The sequence below is a fragment of the Accipiter gentilis genome, chromosome 4, assembly GCF_929443795.1.
Source record: "Accipiter gentilis chromosome 4, bAccGen1.1, whole genome shotgun sequence".
NCBI lineage: Eukaryota > Metazoa > Chordata > Aves > Accipitriformes > Accipitridae > Astur > Astur gentilis.
The window spans coordinates 22,752,022-22,768,307 of record NC_064883.1 but is presented as its reverse complement, the minus strand read 5'-3'; the positions used below and the strand labels follow the sequence as shown (position 1 = coordinate 22,768,307).

The 16,286-nt window shown below is 38.8% G+C and overlaps 1 protein-coding gene across 15 annotated transcripts in view; it reads left to right on the top strand.

The window, feature by feature from the left end:
* CDK14 (cyclin dependent kinase 14) overlaps window positions 1–16,286 on the top strand; it is a 333,262-nt gene that overhangs the window by 66,910 nt on the left and 250,066 nt on the right. The window contains exon 1 of one of the 15 annotated variants that reach the window (XM_049798620.1): window positions 6,053–6,149. The exons of 12 other annotated variants lie outside the window; for them this stretch is intronic. The gene's annotated coding sequence lies outside the window, so the exon portion shown is untranslated. Of the gene's footprint in view, window positions 1–6,052; window positions 6,150–6,335; window positions 6,410–9,566; window positions 9,581–16,286 lie in introns of those variants that run through there. 2 more of the 15 variants (XM_049798622.1, XM_049798624.1) reach the window with 2 other exon arrangements.

Genomic DNA, 16,286 nt, shown 5'->3' with positions numbered 1-16,286 from the left:
CTGCTGGTGAGCTGAAGTCTTTCCCTTGTATGTTGGTAGTTCAGTTCCAGTGCAAGAGTTGTCAGCAGTTATTCCCATCTCATGAAGGTGCTTTTTTTACTGTTCTTGTAACATGAATTCACGATTTGAATTGTGTGACAAGCTCAGCAGGTAGCAAAAGCCTTAAGGAGCGAAACTGTGGCTCAAAGCAGCAATGCTTAGTGAAGAAGAGTACAATAGATAGAGATTTTTCAAAGTGGATGCTGTAAACATGCAACTTATTCTAGCTGCTTACCTACATCATAGGAACGTGGAGGTTGATTTGGCTTATTTTTTTTTTAACCACAATAGCCTATATTTTGTGCACAAATATTTTTTTACTTAGAAAACCTGAGATTTTTTTTCCATTGCAATGTAGAAAGACATCAGGTGAAATAAAAAAACCCAAACAACAACCAACAAGGCCTTTCATGTGAGTATCTCAAAGAGAAAATGAAGGGAAGCTAAAATCCAGTGCTTTCAAATGCGATGAGAATTTCAGTGCATGACATATTTAAACTTGAGAAAGACATGAAGGTGAACTCATCCTTTTGTGTTAAGTTTTAATACATTTATAGAAAGCTTTCTTCTCCTAGCTATAATGCTATGGATGACTTTGAAATGGGATATCATTGAGCTTTGTCCCTGTAAGAGATCAGCTGTAGCAATATGTGTAACTTGAAAATGAAACATTTTCAGGGATTCTTCCCTGGGGCTTATACTGGTAGATATTAAAAAGCTATTGTTAATTCTTTATAACTCTCCCTAAAGAAAAACTTCATAAACTGTGTCTCTAGTTTCATCATTAAAATTATTTCATAGAAATATTTCTACCCTTTCCTGATTAGCTAGGTTTTATTTTTTTTGTATTGCAAATATGACAGTTGTCAGCTATGTGTTTTTAGGAATTGTATGTTATAGTAGATGGGTTAGTCTAATTAAACCTCTTCCACTAAGCCAACTTACTGATGGTTATCATCTTCCAGACAGAGTACATACATTTGAATTTTATACTGCTTGAGTTCTCTGTGGTGTTTTTGAAAAATGTTTGACTGAGATGTTGATTTAAATGTCTTTTTTCTTCTGAGCTGTCTAGGTCGTACACAATATATTAGAAACATTAAGACTTAGCACCTGAACATGACGTTATGTGTATATACAGGTACGTCATAAGTCTTAGGAGCTATGGTGCATTTTTTGTCTAGAATTTTATTCATGTATTGTGAAGATACCTCCATTTCTGTAGTCAAGTGTTGCTACTGTTGACAGCATACATAACTATGATGCTGAAGATGAATGACTCTGCTATCGCTTACTGACTTTCAGTTGGGGATGAAGAATTTAGACAAACAAGATGCAGATTATTTTATCTGACACTTGGTATAGACTTCATATTCTTTCCAGATAGGCATGTTTTTACTGTGTGATTTTAATATATTATAAAGGCATGAACACAGTACTAGTTGAGATAGAATTCTGTCTGTGTGTAATAGTTGGGTTTGTTTTTGCAAGTATGAGCGAGACATGGCTGGGAGAAGACTATTTATTTGTTTTTATATAGCAAGGCAAGCTTTATTGTTGCAGGTTAAAGTTCATTTGAGTCCCATTTTGCATCCAACTAGATGCCCACCCCCAGTGGAAAAGCCTACATGTCTGCTCCCTTCTTAAAAGTAGAATAATTATGAAATTCTGTACCTTGACTAAGTGCTGCATCTGGTGTCTGTGTATATCAGCTGCTGATCATGCTATAGATCTGACTGCCTCAGGCCTTTGCATTTCTTCTCTTTAAGTACTTTTGACTAATAATTAGAGGCTAACAGAATTCTTTAGAATAGTACTTAGACAATACCTTTAACTAAGAGCTTAAAAAAAAAAAGAGAACAAAAGTGAGTCTTGGAAAATAGTATTCAGCTTCCCTAAAAGGAAATCCTAGAGCAAGTTAAAAGACCAAATTCAAGTTCTTATCATAGATACATTGCATCAATGTGTTTTAGTCTGTATTATTTTATTTGTATGAGATCTTTGCCAGCATAGCAAGGAACATAGAAGTATCAATAACAAATAAAACAATCTCAGTGTAACTGTATTAGTGTTCACAGGAAGATTTGGCTTTGCTAGTAATGTTGGAGTTAGGTTTTCCTGTTGCACACATAGAGTATAGTTGTCCAAAATCATTGGATTAACTTTTTATATGCAAAGACCACTGAGTTGAGAATGTCTGGACTGATTTGAAGTATGTTTCAGATGTGTAAAATCATTACACAGTGTTCTCCATGTTGTTCCCTTTGAACTTGCACTTTAAACATTCTTTATAATGCAAAGTATATTTGGAATCAGTCCCTAAAACCGTAAAGTCTCTTTTCTGGTCTTAAAAGTTGCAAAAATAATTGGCACTGTGTAACATTGCGTTTTATTTCAGACAGTGACTTTTTAAGTGAAGTCCCACCATACCAGATAGTGCAGATGGTATAGTTAAAATCTTGGTATTGTGAAGCAAGTTTAACAACATGTTGTACATGGAATAATTTGTCATGCATTCCATTGTGCAATATTATCCACTGCTTCACTTGCCATCTTAAGATAAAAATTATTTTCTTTGCATTCAACACATTTTTGTCACTGCTGTGTTGTTTTATTAAGGTCATGTCTTGTGTACTCTATGTATTCTAGCTTCAAACTAAACCCATACCAGTTTAGGAAAGGGGTCATATTTTGTGATCGCCTGTGATAGCAAGGAACTGAACTGGACTTGGACAGGTGTTGTCCCATCCAGTCCTCTGTTTCTGAATGCAACTTGTTAAGCATCTTTTTAAATAAGTTTTTGTGAAATGTTATTGGTGGTTTATGAAATGGCTGGCTAGATGTCCAAATTACTTTCACAAGTGAGTAAATTTTCAAAACTGTAAAGTGTGTTTACTTTTGCCTTGAATATTCAATTTTCAGTTGTCAAAATGGAAAGAAAACGTGTTGAGGAGCAGAGGCTCTCCTTAGTCATGTAGTTTCTTCTACGAGGAGAAAATGGGCTTATACAGACATATGATAGTTGTACAAATTACTGGGTGTGGTTATTACTTCTTGGAGAGGAGGGAACAGTTGGCTGCCTTTCTCTCTTGCTTCTTCTCTCCCTTTCTCTCTTGGATGATTTAATGTAGGTTCATGGAAATAGGACATTACTTACAAGTTCCATTTCAACAGTATGTAGTTTGACTACACAGAACACAAGGTAACTACTGGCATTCTTTTCACTGTGCCATATTAATAAATGATGGTTTGCATGTTAAGTTAATTGACCATCAGAGCTGTGACATTGTGTAATCTCTGTGTTTTATGTGTAGCAATTCCAGATGACTGTATATCTATTATCATGAAAAGCTCCAAAGATGCCTATGTGAGAAATTGTTCTTAAATGCCACAGAGCGTTTTGGAGTCTGTCCTGGGTTGAAAGCGGTGGCATGACTTACAGTACTGATAACGCGAAGCTTGTATTTGCAGCTGGTTTCCATGCAGAGTTTTTAAACCTAAACCCACAGGTATTTGCTTTTTGTTTGTTTGTTTGTTTGTTTGTTTTGTTTTTAATTGTATTAAAACGTTTTTTTAGGTCAGTTACTCTCCCACTCCTTTGGAAAAAAACCCCAGTCCCATGGTACATGGGGCTTTGTGTGGTCCATCAATTCCAGCTGTAATTCCAGATGGCCTTTGCTTGCCAGCCAGGTTTCCCAGTCCTGTTTGTGGTACCATGGGCAGCAACAGAACATGTATTTGTGTTCCAGCCAAGTTGTGTTCAACCACAGTCTGCAAATGGGGTTGGGAGTAGGGGAAGGGATGGGGCTAGTACAGGAGAAGGAAGGGGCTAAGAATAGTAGGGAGTCAGGCAAAACCGCTGGGAGGTCTGCATGGATGAATGAGTTCCTAACAAAACTCAAACATAAAAAGGAAGTATACAGAAGGTAGAAGTGGGGACAAGTAACCAGGAAGGAATACAGAGACATCATCTGAGCATGCAGTGATGGAGGTAGAAAGCCAGAGCCCAACTGGAATTGCATCTGTTGAGGGGTGTCAAAGGCAACAAGGACTTTAATGCAATAAGTACAGATTTTTTTAATGCAGTAAAAATAATTAAAATATGGGATGATTTGGCTTGTTTCAGTTAGATCCCATTAGTTCGTGGACTGTTTGGTTTGCTTTCTGTCTCTGTGTGGCTTGGGCCAACACCTTGCCTGATTCTGGAATGCAGTTCCCTGTTTCTTTGCCTTCTGTGTTTCCTTTCCTTGTGGGTGCCCACCACTTTTCCCTTAACGTGGTGCCTGTCTTCTGGCACATACTGGTCTCTGCAGGTCCTTACTCACTAGCTTTTTTTTTTTTCTGAGGATCCTTCTGTCCTGGTCTCCCTCATCCTCAGACATATTTGATGTTGACAGATTAAGGGCAAGAAATTTAAATATTTTGGAATGTATTTTCTCATCATTTCAACTGGAAGGTTTTTTTCATGTTTTCCTTGGACTCCCCCACTTGAGACACCTGAGAAGAGAATTTTGGCCTAGACAGTAGAAGTTGTCTTTTTTCAGAAGTGAAACCTTCTATCTGCTTAAAAACCAAGCTAAGAAACTGAGTAGTCTTCTGGAATATGCCACTGTGGCTAAGGTTGGGAGATAGATGAGGGATAAAAATAACAAGTGCTACTTAATTTTGGGTGCATCTTAGGGAATTTGCTCATGCCATTCAAGTTTTATCATCATTGAAGCCACTGGTGCTAGATTCAGCTGTGAGCCTTGAGTTGAGAAGAATTTAAGCATGTGTTTAAGTCTTGGTGACTGTGGTGAGACTCGAGCAAACGTGTGGAGTTTAAGCAGGCTGTGCTTTCTTCAAAGTGGGACTCTGTGGGAGAGCCTGTTTCTCATGGTTTTGTGACAGGTCACTGGAGCTGCCTGGGATGTGAGCCAGGGCTGTGTTTCACCTGCTAGTTCATTGCATCTCCTTGTTACGTAAAAATGAAAAGCAGCTGAACTGCGTTCCTTCTCTCCTGAAGGTTTCACTTACACGTGTGTTACTGCTCCCCATCCCAGCGTAGTCTGTCCAGTGCTCCCCAACCCTGGGAGGTTTCTGGGGAGCCAGGAGCCATCTGAAGCACAGGCCAGCAGGGGTTGCTGTAGGAGTAGGAGATGGAGAAGATTCGCTGCCTCCCTTTTGGAGGAGCCCTCCCTGAGGGTTTGCTCCTGCTGCCCTCTTTTTTCCTCGAACCCCACCCAGTCTCGCTTGGGGTCAGCAGTGGCTTCCCAGCACAGAGTAGGTGGCAGTTGCTTACTCACAGCTTTGCATATTTTGTATGTTCATAAATTAAATACTACGTTTCGTCCTTACAATGCTAAAATTAACTTCAGAGTTCGTATTTTGGCTCAATACATTTTAGATGCTTTTTCATATTGTTTCTGTAAAAGTGGACAGTGGCATTCATAGGGCTTATTTCCAGATGCCCATAGATTATTGCTTTAATATAATTTGTCAGTCAAGAACTTGCTGATTTCCTTCAGGACTGGGATGTAATTGAATTGGGAATGATTAGCTGCATCCTTTTGATTGAATGTTGAGGTTTTTTTCCCTTAATTCCTGTGAAATCACTATTAGCTATTTTGGCTACAGTTCTGTGTTGGGTTGAGGCAGCGCTACATTGTAAATCAATATCTTTTCAAAAAGACTGCTGTAAATTGCCTAGATAGCATATGCATGGTTACTTTGGCTGCAATGCTGCTGCAGAGCCTGGATACTCTGCCTTTCTGGGAACTCCACAGGCAAGTCCATCATATATTTAAAAAAAAAAAAAAATCTTTTTAGAAAGATCATGGTATTGCTTATGAAATTTAGACAGAGAAATATTATACTCTCGGTGCTCATCTGTACCTTTTATATTTTACTCCGCTGGGATTACCCTGTCTTGAGGGATTTCTTTGTTTTCTGCTTTAGATTTCCCCCTTTCTTAGCTGTAGTACAGCCATACCATTTCAGCTTGCTAGTGCAGAAAGATGTTGTGAATTCAGTTGCCGAATGAGCCCGGCCTGACTGCAAACACTAACATTGCTAGAGAGATGCCAAAGAGTTGCAGGTGAATCTAGCCTGACCTGGACAACAGCAAAACGGTGAGATGGGGCTTTTTTAAATCTCTAGGATTAATTGGGTGCTGGGTTTTCCCGTTTCAACCTGAAGCCTACTTATCACATGCTTCCAACTTGAGCAGGATTCATTCTGTGCATGTCAGGGTGGGTTTTCTCGGGAATGCTTAAAATCCAGGCAGAGGGAGGCGGTGGGAAGCTGGGAATGCCACATGAGACCTCTTGGCAGCCACCCTGGTGAGACTCCCCGGCAGCACTGCCTGCGGTTTGTAAATATCAGGGAAAAGGTAGGGGAAGGCTTAAATGCGATGCTTTTCTTGGTACAGCTTTGTATTTCTCTCTCTGGCAGCCTTATTTATTGTTGTATTAAGAGGATAGTATGGGCAATTTTTTCCGATATATGCTTGGCTGAACGCCCTCTGGGACAAGTGAGTGAAGGACGTGATCAGCCACTTTTTCATCTCTGCTAACAAGTCTGTGCATCTTGCTAGATCTGAATAAATGTCTTTATCAGTTACGGATTTGTTTGGTGGTGGAAGATAAAATTAAAATGATCCTTTATAAATACATGCTATATCATGGAAGTCAGAATATCTTTTTGCCTTGTTAACCTCTGTGATTATTTCTCTTACATGCTCTATTTAATAAAACAAAAAGTGAGGTAGTCATTTTAAGTAGTCATTCTTGAATGCTTATGTAGGAGTGTGTTGGCAGCGGTTTGGATCTTAGTGGAATATTTCAACGTATGAAAGCTTAGAGCAGCAGCATGTTCAGGGAAAGAGAGGAGGAAAAAAAGCAGTTATCATTAGTACAAGACTGCCTAAAATGTGACCATTGTATGGAATAATTTGAATTATTTTTGATGACTTAACTGACAGCTAGTGTGTTTCAGTTGTAGATCAAGGCATAGATTAAACTCAACAGAAATCCAGTGGAACTGAACAAAAAAAATATTTCAGCATATGTTCTAGCATTTAAAGGAAACCAACTGTGGTAGTAATGGTAGAGTGACGAAATATGTTTTTTGCTATTACTCGTTAACAGTAAAAGAGGAGGGTTTTATTTCTAGAGAAGCTTGTTTATACTTTATGCAATATGTGAATTATACTCCAAGAAGAGATCAGTTGTATATCAATGTGGGATCAAATAACTAGTTTGAAAGGGATTCATGTTTGCTTTTTCTGTACTTGCCAATTAAGGGGTTTTTCTTCTTTGTCACTGAATATGATTAAAGGGGGGGATAATCAGTCTGATCTCAATTATTTTCTGAAGGTTTCATTATTATTTTGCTGGAGCTCCTTATTTAAAAAAACCTACAACTTTCTAAATGTGTGATACTATATGTACCACAGTGTAAGTGATGTGGGGCAGGCTGTTTCACACTGTATGCAAACTTAATTTACATAGTTTTGCCTCAGAAAGTAGAGGTGCTTTTTTTTTTTTGGTGAAGAATAAACTTGAATGTTTCTATTACAATAATAATTTCAGCTGCAAGCATTTTTTAATGGCAGTTTTCCTTTGCTTATCCTGTCATACCTACTAATAAATTGCAAACCTTCAGTGCATTTGCTGTTGTTTAATGCACAGAAGTAATCTAACCATTTGTGTTTGCTCTCATGTTGTACAAGGAATGAAAGTCCAGAAAATCTTAGGCATGGGGGATTTTTTAAAGCAAATTTTAAATTACTTTTTTTTTCTTAGTGATATTTTTTCATCTTTATATATATGTGAAAGTTGTTGCTTCTGCCAGCTTTCTACCTCCAAGTGTTTTTTTTCTCCCCAAATGTAAAACCATCAGCTCTGTTCACTGTGTTACTACTGTCTCTGGAGTTCTCCCATTTTAGTTTTCTGAGCTTAAGAAATCAATAATGTTTTGGATGTTTTTTATTGAAAAATAATATTCCCTATGGTAATATTTAGTGAAATGAAGATCCCAAATTAACAAGGGGGGGGGGGGCAGGGAATAATGTACAATGTGGAAAATGTGGCCAAAAGTTAAGAATGCAGTTGGGGAACATAAGAAATACATAGTTTAATAGGCGGTTAGTGCCGAGTGCTCTACCAAGATTACGATCTTCTCTGTTTTGATCAGTTTTGTAGTGACGCTGAGGTCTGTCATAGCAGGAGATAAGAGCTTACCTGAGGAGTGAATGCTTGCCATAGTCTCCTTCATGTCTCTGACTCCAGATAGAAAGAACTTCAAAAAGTTGGAGTTGAGCGGGCTAAAAATCATCAACATCGCATCTTAGTGCAAGGACGTGAGCCAGCCTTTGAAGTCCTATAGCAGAAATGGTCACCTAACTATCTCTTTTCAGCTGTTTTGCTGTGTAACTCTTAAACAAAAACAAACAAACAAAATCCCTAAAACCAAACACACACACAGAGAGTTTTAAACATTTTTTCCCCTCGCACTGTAAGCTCGGGTGGGCTATTTAAAAAGTTGACCTCCGAGCAGGTACTCTGCCTCAGGCAGGCAGTTCTTGTTTCTCCCAGAGACCCCACAGACAAGAAAACGGATGATCCCATTAAAAGGGCCTGTGCTTAGGCCTCAGTACAAATACGCCTCGCCGATCCCAAGCCGTAGCTGGCGTGGGCACTGTGAGAATGAGTCACCCAGCTCTGCTGGGCTGCCGCTGCCAGGCGTAAGAGATTATTTTGTCCTTTAAGGGAAATCCTTGCATGGTGCCGGCTACCACTGAGCTGACTGCCTCGTGCAGGTTTCAGTACGCTGTCCTGGCCTGACCTACGTGGCCAGTAGGAATTTGCTGGGGTGAGAGCTTGTGCGAATGACCTGGTCAGGTGAGACTTCAGGCTGTCGTATTTGGTGACTTCTCTATAAATGTGAGAGTAGATATGCCCCTTAAAGCTCACAGGAGCTGCCAAGCAGATCCAGACGGCTTTGTTGGGGTTATTTCCCTTTGAAGTCCTGGCAAAATATTCGGCTGTCAGGCAGTGCTATACACAGCAAATTGAGTTTGATAATACTAGTGTTAAAATTTTCCTAAATGTTTCAGGTACTGATACAATGATAATTACAGCTTACAAACCATGTTGAAATGAAGGAGAATATCCTAGCAAATATTAATTGAAACAACAGAGAGACTGTGTGATACCAGTGCTCCAGAGCCTGTTTCTGAACTAAAGAAAAATGTAGCTGGTGCTCTTAATTCGGGAAGAACAGGTTAAATAACGTGTTTTCTGAGCTTGAGTTCCCTTAGGTAGGTCCATACTGGCTTCCAACATCTTTGATTAGATTTTTCTTTTGGTACCATGGCAGGAAGGTACATGAATGGAAGGTTGGTTAGATAAGGAACAGACTCTTAAGGACTTTACTTTTTTTAATCCTGCTATCACAATATTAATGTCACGACAACTTCTCCCAGCAGCAGCAGCAGCTCCATCAGTCGTGAAGTGCTTCTTCCACATACATGATGACTTCTGGGTTTTGGTATAGTTCGGTAAATACCTTTCTGTGACTACTTTTTGCTTTTGAGATAAGTGTATTGTATCTTGTCAGAATTATAGATTATATGCATCTCTTTCACATGTGGCATATATTTCACTGATATCTTTCATTCCACTCCCTAATATAAGCCTATGTATAATTCTGGATTTAGCAATTTAGCAAAAAGCAAGTAGTGAAATAGCAATTTAGCGTAGTGCTTGGCGTTGAATTCAGGGGGCTGATTTTGTGTTATGGATTTTTGAATCAACAGCATAAACAGGTCATTTTGCCTCTGTAAAAGTAAATTTTGGGCTTTTCCTTCTATTGCTGAAGCAGTATTGTGATCTTGCTCTTTTGTTTATCATATTCCTGGGTGGATGGGCTTTCTCTGAAGTTCCTGTATCAGTTCTGGACTGGCCCACAGGGGATGCAGAAGCAGGCAGTTTTATCTGTTAATTGTCCTACTCTATGATGGTGTGCTAGTCAGAAACTGTGTGAAAAGTGTGGGTGGAGGTTTTTTTTTTTGTTTTGTTTTGCAAAAATTTTTAGAATTTATTATTAGAATTTCAGTAAGTTAATGCTACAGTGGAACTTGCTATCTCATCCTGCTGACGAGATCTGTTGCAGCTTCTGATTGAAGAAGATTTGTTGTAAACTTCAGCTAGATGTTACATAAATGTAAAGGAATCTAAGGTAGTAGCAAACATCATATCAGCAAGCTTTTGACCCAGTCTGTATCATTCTATCCTGGAAATTGTATAGAATTCATGTTAGTTGTATTTCAGTTTTGCTGCGTAGGATGTTTTATTATTTAATGTTAAATCGTATACAACTTACCTGAAGAGAGGAAAATACCAAATATTGCCAAGTGAGCAGTGAGGAAATAAAACCAATAGAAAAAAAAGCATAATGCCTGTTTATGTATTGTGAAAGTTCAGCTTTGTTTAATTAAGTTCTGATGCTTTTCAGTCTACAGGCCTAGTACGTTTGAGTATGTCCTCTCTCAGTTTATCAAATCTTTGCGTAAGCGCAAAGAAAATGTATTTAAACCCGTAGAGAATATCTGTAAAATATGCTTGCCCAGACTTCCCTGTAAAAAGTGGGGGTTTCAATGAACAAATGGGTTCCATTGATAAATATTGGCTATAGAAATGTTATTGTAATATCGTGCAGAAGAGTTGTCTTGGAAAGTTATACAGTTTAATGATGGGGGTGGTTGGTTTTGCTGCAGCCTGGGAAAGTGGTGAAACCACCACCCTTAACTATCAAGTCGACAGGGAATTCCCTGTATTTGGCAAAATAGTCCGGATTACATAAAATTATATAATTCTAAAATGTGATTGTACTGCTGGTAGGCAGCCATGCAGGAAAAGCCATGCAAAATATCTGCAGTCAGTCTCAGTTTTATGAAGTATATTAATGAGAAACTTAGTGTACTATAAGGGTGGAGGACTTCTCACTGGTGTTCTAACTATGTGATTTTTGACCAATTTGATTCTTGGGATTTGTTGTTTGTTGAAAGTGATTCAAGATGATCTTACAGCTTCGCAGGTGCAAATCGCCACCAACTGCAGAAGGCTTGGCTGTTTTGTACTGTTATACCTTTTTCTTTAGAATTGATTTGAGCACAGTCATAAGTCTACTGCAGCATATGTTTTTGCTTGAACACATCAAAGCAGCAGCAGTGATTTTCATTTCTCTGTTGAAATAGCTAGTTTTTTGAAAATTAAGCATTATCTCTATGCTGTTCAGAGAATTCTTGTAAAATTGCAGTTGTCCTTATGATGAGCTCTTCTCACTATCAGTTTGAAATCTCTCCTTTTTAAGTTTTATGTGTCATTGCAAGAAAAGATATACTGGAGTGTTCTTCATACTCTGAATAACTTTAGATACTATAATTTTCATTAAGCCCCCAACAAAATTCTGAGTGGTGGGACATGGTATGTTTGCAGGGGTTCTGCTATTTTTTTCCAGCGTAGCACATTAGGTACTGAGAAGCAAGTTTCATTATGCTTCCTTACACCTTTTTGCTTTAAAAGTTACTGTGCTACTGCAAGTCTGACAAACCTGCAGTAGCTGCTAGAAAATTCCTTTAAGACTTTTCACTCAAGTTTTACAGAATCCTGTAACCAGGTCATTTACCTGAAGAAAAAAAAAAAGAAAAAAAACCAAGTTAAAAAAGTCAGGTGTATATGAGATCCAAACACAGATGAGAATTCTCTTGATATAATTGTTTGTGAAGCTGGACTTGTCATCCTTGTCTGAACTCTGACTTCCATGAAACAAAACAATGGCAGAAAGGTTGTGGATGGCTGTTATGAAGATTTCAGGGAGACTGAGTTGGAATATAGGTTATTCAAATCTCTGAACAGTACTCGCACAAGAGAATAATGACAAAGCTGAAGCTCTTTTCCTGTCTATACCTTTATCCTGTGCTGATTTGATAGAGGATACCTTGTCAAATTCAGTGGTTTGGAAGATAATACGGAAGAGAGCAGATATAGAATCGCTCAGAGAGCTTGTTTTTCCTTGTGACATTGATCTGCCTTGGAAGCTGCATTTCTCAAGCTGTAGGGTTGTTGACCTCAGGGATGAAGCACCTCAGAGCAGGAGAGATTTCTTTCTTGGTACTAGAATGAAACTTTAAAATGCATTAGCAGAATAAAATAGAGAACTCTCATTACCTAGTTTTTGCTCTAGCTTTTGCTAGAGATAGTAAAAAAGGGAACTTTGGAAGAGAAGGAAGGAAAGGAAAGAAGAAAAACTGCAGATAAGAGGGAAGAGAATGAAGCAAGTCAATTTTTGTGGTTTTTTAAATGAAGGAATTGGTTTGAATGAAGGAAGGAGAGCCAAACTAATTTACCATTCTAGTCTTGAATTATTTCTTGGGAAGCACTTTTTAAGCATCTGCTGAAGACTCCCATTGCTTTGTAAAGGACAGTACAGCCTGCTGCTTCAGTGCAATGAAGGTTGTTGTCATACCTGACACAAAATGGTTGTAAAACCTTTCCACCTGCAAATGCATATATTTTGCAAAGATGGTTGTGAAACCTGTCCCCTTCATCTTTTCTTTTTATAAGTGCTCTGCAGCATATATGTGAAGGTCGGTCTTGAGTTCTTAAACTACCTTTGTCTGACGTTTCAGTCTGAAACAAACTCTCTGGTTCATTGTAATTATAAATGAAGTTTTCATCTCATCATGTCTCATTGCTTTCATCTGACTTCAGGATCACCAGATAGAAGAATTTAGTTGACTTCTTAGTTGTGTAGTTGGGTTTAAGTCTTATACTGTCAATTGCATGACCATATCTGACCAATAGCGGTTTTTTTGTTGTAGTCCCTGCTTGTAGGAGAACAATTCTTGTTTTTATTTTGCATGAGATGTACTTGATAGGACCTGTGAAAGAATCAAAGGACTTGCTAGGGATAGGCAAAGGAGCCTAAAGGAAATAGCTAAAATCTATTTTCAAGGCATGGAGTTGCTTACCATTTATTTTATTAAAAACCTTACCAAGGGCCTCAGAATTTAGCAAGAATAGGCATTTTGCTGTCAAGTCTCTCAAGATTTCTCACACTTGAATGTGGCAGTGGGAAGATTTACCACATTTATGGATGTGCCTTTGATAACTTCATGATCGAGGGGAGTGTTGGAGGATAGACTAAAATTATAAACCTGTAAACTCAGAAAGACTTAATATAATGTTCGTACAAAACTACTAATAATGCACTTATGGAAGGAAAACTGTATAAACTTGCACTGGCACATGTAGCCATCTGTTGGAGCAGGAGGTTGATATGGGAAAGGGATTGAAAATATTTTTTTTAATCTTTATTTTTAAATGCTGTTCATATGGTTACAGAGGAGGATAGACAACAGATACAAATGAGTAACTAAGTAAAAGAGTATAGAAACCACCTGTCACAATTTCATGGGAGAGTTTTTATGTTCAGACCTTTCTCCACCACTCTGCTGGTTACCAAAGAGTTGCTGGCTCATGCCTGGAGCTGGAAGCTGCCTCTCCCGGGCTGACACCTCTGTTGATTTGCTCTTCTGTCCTCCTGCTTGGTTTAGAGGAAGAATGACCCAACAGCTTTTGGATGCTGTCAGTCCTGAACCAGGTTAATGGAAGCAGCAGTCCAGTTGTAACTGCAGGAAAAGCTTGAATGCTATATTACATGCCACTTCCTTTGAGGCAAACCTGAGCATCATGCAAGTAAAAGGAAGAATTTATTTGCCAGGCTTTATTACTAACACAGTTACTGTATTTTGGGGCATAAGTACAGAAATAGAGCAAACCACCCCTTCAGATCAGCTCTGTTGAATTTCTGTCTCTTTTCATGTACGTTACAGGCTGTCAGGACTTCTGCATGACCTTTATCTGAGACCCCGTCCTTAGGTGACTCCTCCTGATGACTGTTGTCACAGAACAGGGTTTTGCTTTGAGGACATATGTAGGCTTTTATAGACCTAAAATCTAATCTGGGTTCTCTTCAAAATGAGACCTTTTTTCCCTGTGAGGAGAGGAACATCAACTTTAATGGACTGAAAACTCACTTTTCTGAAGTTACACTGTGCTATGAACAGAAAAAAATACTAATTTTAGAAATGCTTAGCTACACCTTGCCATTTCCAAGGGACATACAGTCATGTGCAGTAATTCCTGACTCCAGGATTGCACTTGATTCAGTAATTATGCTAATATTCAGCTATTAATTTAACAGAATAAATATGTGCTATATTGCAGGTCTGGGGCGGGGGGGGGGGGGGGGGAGAGAAAGAGTTGTGTAAGCACTGCCCATAATAACTTCCAGTATAAAACTTTATTTTTTCCTTGATTCAAGTGTTTGAACGTCTCAGATTTCTGTGATCTTGGGATTCCTACTCCAGGTCTGATCACTTGGCTTTTCTGTGAGAGTGACTTGTTTCTCACTTGGCAATTCAGCACAGACATTTAATCTGCTCATTGAGTTCAGTGTTTCAGACAAACACAGAGAATTAATGTCAGAACTTCCAGTTCAAAAATTCTTCCATCTGGCACTTCAGTGACCTTTTTATATTTGCCTTCTTCCATATGACAAAGACAGTTGGTTTAACATCAGCTTCGACTTCAGAAATAAAACGGCCATTTTTGGAGAGGCCTTTGAGATGAGCTGTGGGAGATGTATGAGTAAGTTTGTGCTAGGTACAGCAAGGAGCATACCATATCCCCAGATACCATTTTCAGTCTCCAAGCTTTCTTTTCAGTTGCTTTTGCTTATTCATAGCTAGCATTGCTAGCAGTCTCTGCATCCAAATAAAGCTGAACAAATAATACCCAAGACATGAATTATAGTTCTGGGACACAGTTGAGACTGTTGCCCCCAGAGGTTACCAGAGAGAAACAACAGGCCATCAGGGCAGGAAAAGAAATGCCTATTTTATAATCATTTTTCCCTCACATATTCCTTCCTTCCTTGTGTGACCATTACTCAATTTCTTGTCCTTTGTTTTTTCCCCCCTTTATTCCTCTACCTTACTCAAGTTCTCTCACTGCTGTTTTTAGCTGTGCCCATCAAATGTTCAAACTACAGAGCTGGTGCTGGTGATTACAGGGAAGAGTGAGTGTTGAAGGAGCTCTTTCAAATTTGGACCTGATTGCACTGGTAGTTCCAGTATGAACTTGCTGGTGATGTCGTGCAGCATTACCTGCTCTGCTTCCCCTTTCACAATTTTATTTGCTCCCTTATCTCATCACTTGCTGTTCCTTGATCTTTTCCCGTATTGTAGCTTTCTCACCAACTGAACTCTCTTCTCGATCCGTTCGTGTTTCTGCTTGTGGGTGCAGCAGCCTTTTGCTGACCCTCTCTTCTCGGGGGAGATGGAGAGCGCTACCTACCAGCTGGGACAAGAAGAAGCGGACAAGACCTGTGGTTATAAGAAGAAGGAGCCGCCCTGCTGCTTTGTTTTTCAAAGAGAATGATTCTCCAGATAGCTGCGTTTTTATTTTGAACAAAGCTGCTTATAATACTCCAGAACATTCCCAAATTGTGTTTTATAAGTAGCAAATGTCACATTCCAGTGCTGCCAGAATCCACAGATGACTTGTGTAGTTCCCAAGGCACGATAGAAAATAACATGCTTATAAAAGATAATGAAAACTTGTATCCAGATAGGATTTTTTCAGTGAAAATTAATGCTGGCCTTACGCTCTCAGAAATTCAGCTGTTAGGTTAGTAGTCACATGGCTATTTTTGATTTTTTCTTTATTCATCTGTCAGCTAAATGCAAGTGCTAAGTCTTATTTTCTGTAATAGTGAGATTGTTGTGCTACCTTCCAGAGTGGTTTGGCTCTACAAATTATAATCTATATCTTCATAACATTTCACTTAAAAAAGCCCAAGTGCTTTACAAAATTAATTAGTGCTCCCAGTTTCTGCTTGTGATAGGGGCAGGATCGTTATTACAAACAGAAAAATGGAATTGTGGAGAGGTTAAGTGACTTCCTTGCCTCAAGTCACTCAGTAATTTATTTATTTTTGCGGGGTGGGTGCTAGGTCTTGCATTTCCCTATATCAAGTCCTTTCATACTACTTCTCTTGGAGTGGTACAAATAGGGGGAATTCAGATAATTTCTTCTGATTTTTCAGTAAGAATTTTGGATGTTTGCTCTGGTATTACTCAGCTGACTACTTTTTCCCGGGATGTACACAGTGGCAATGACCTATAGAGGATAGCAGAT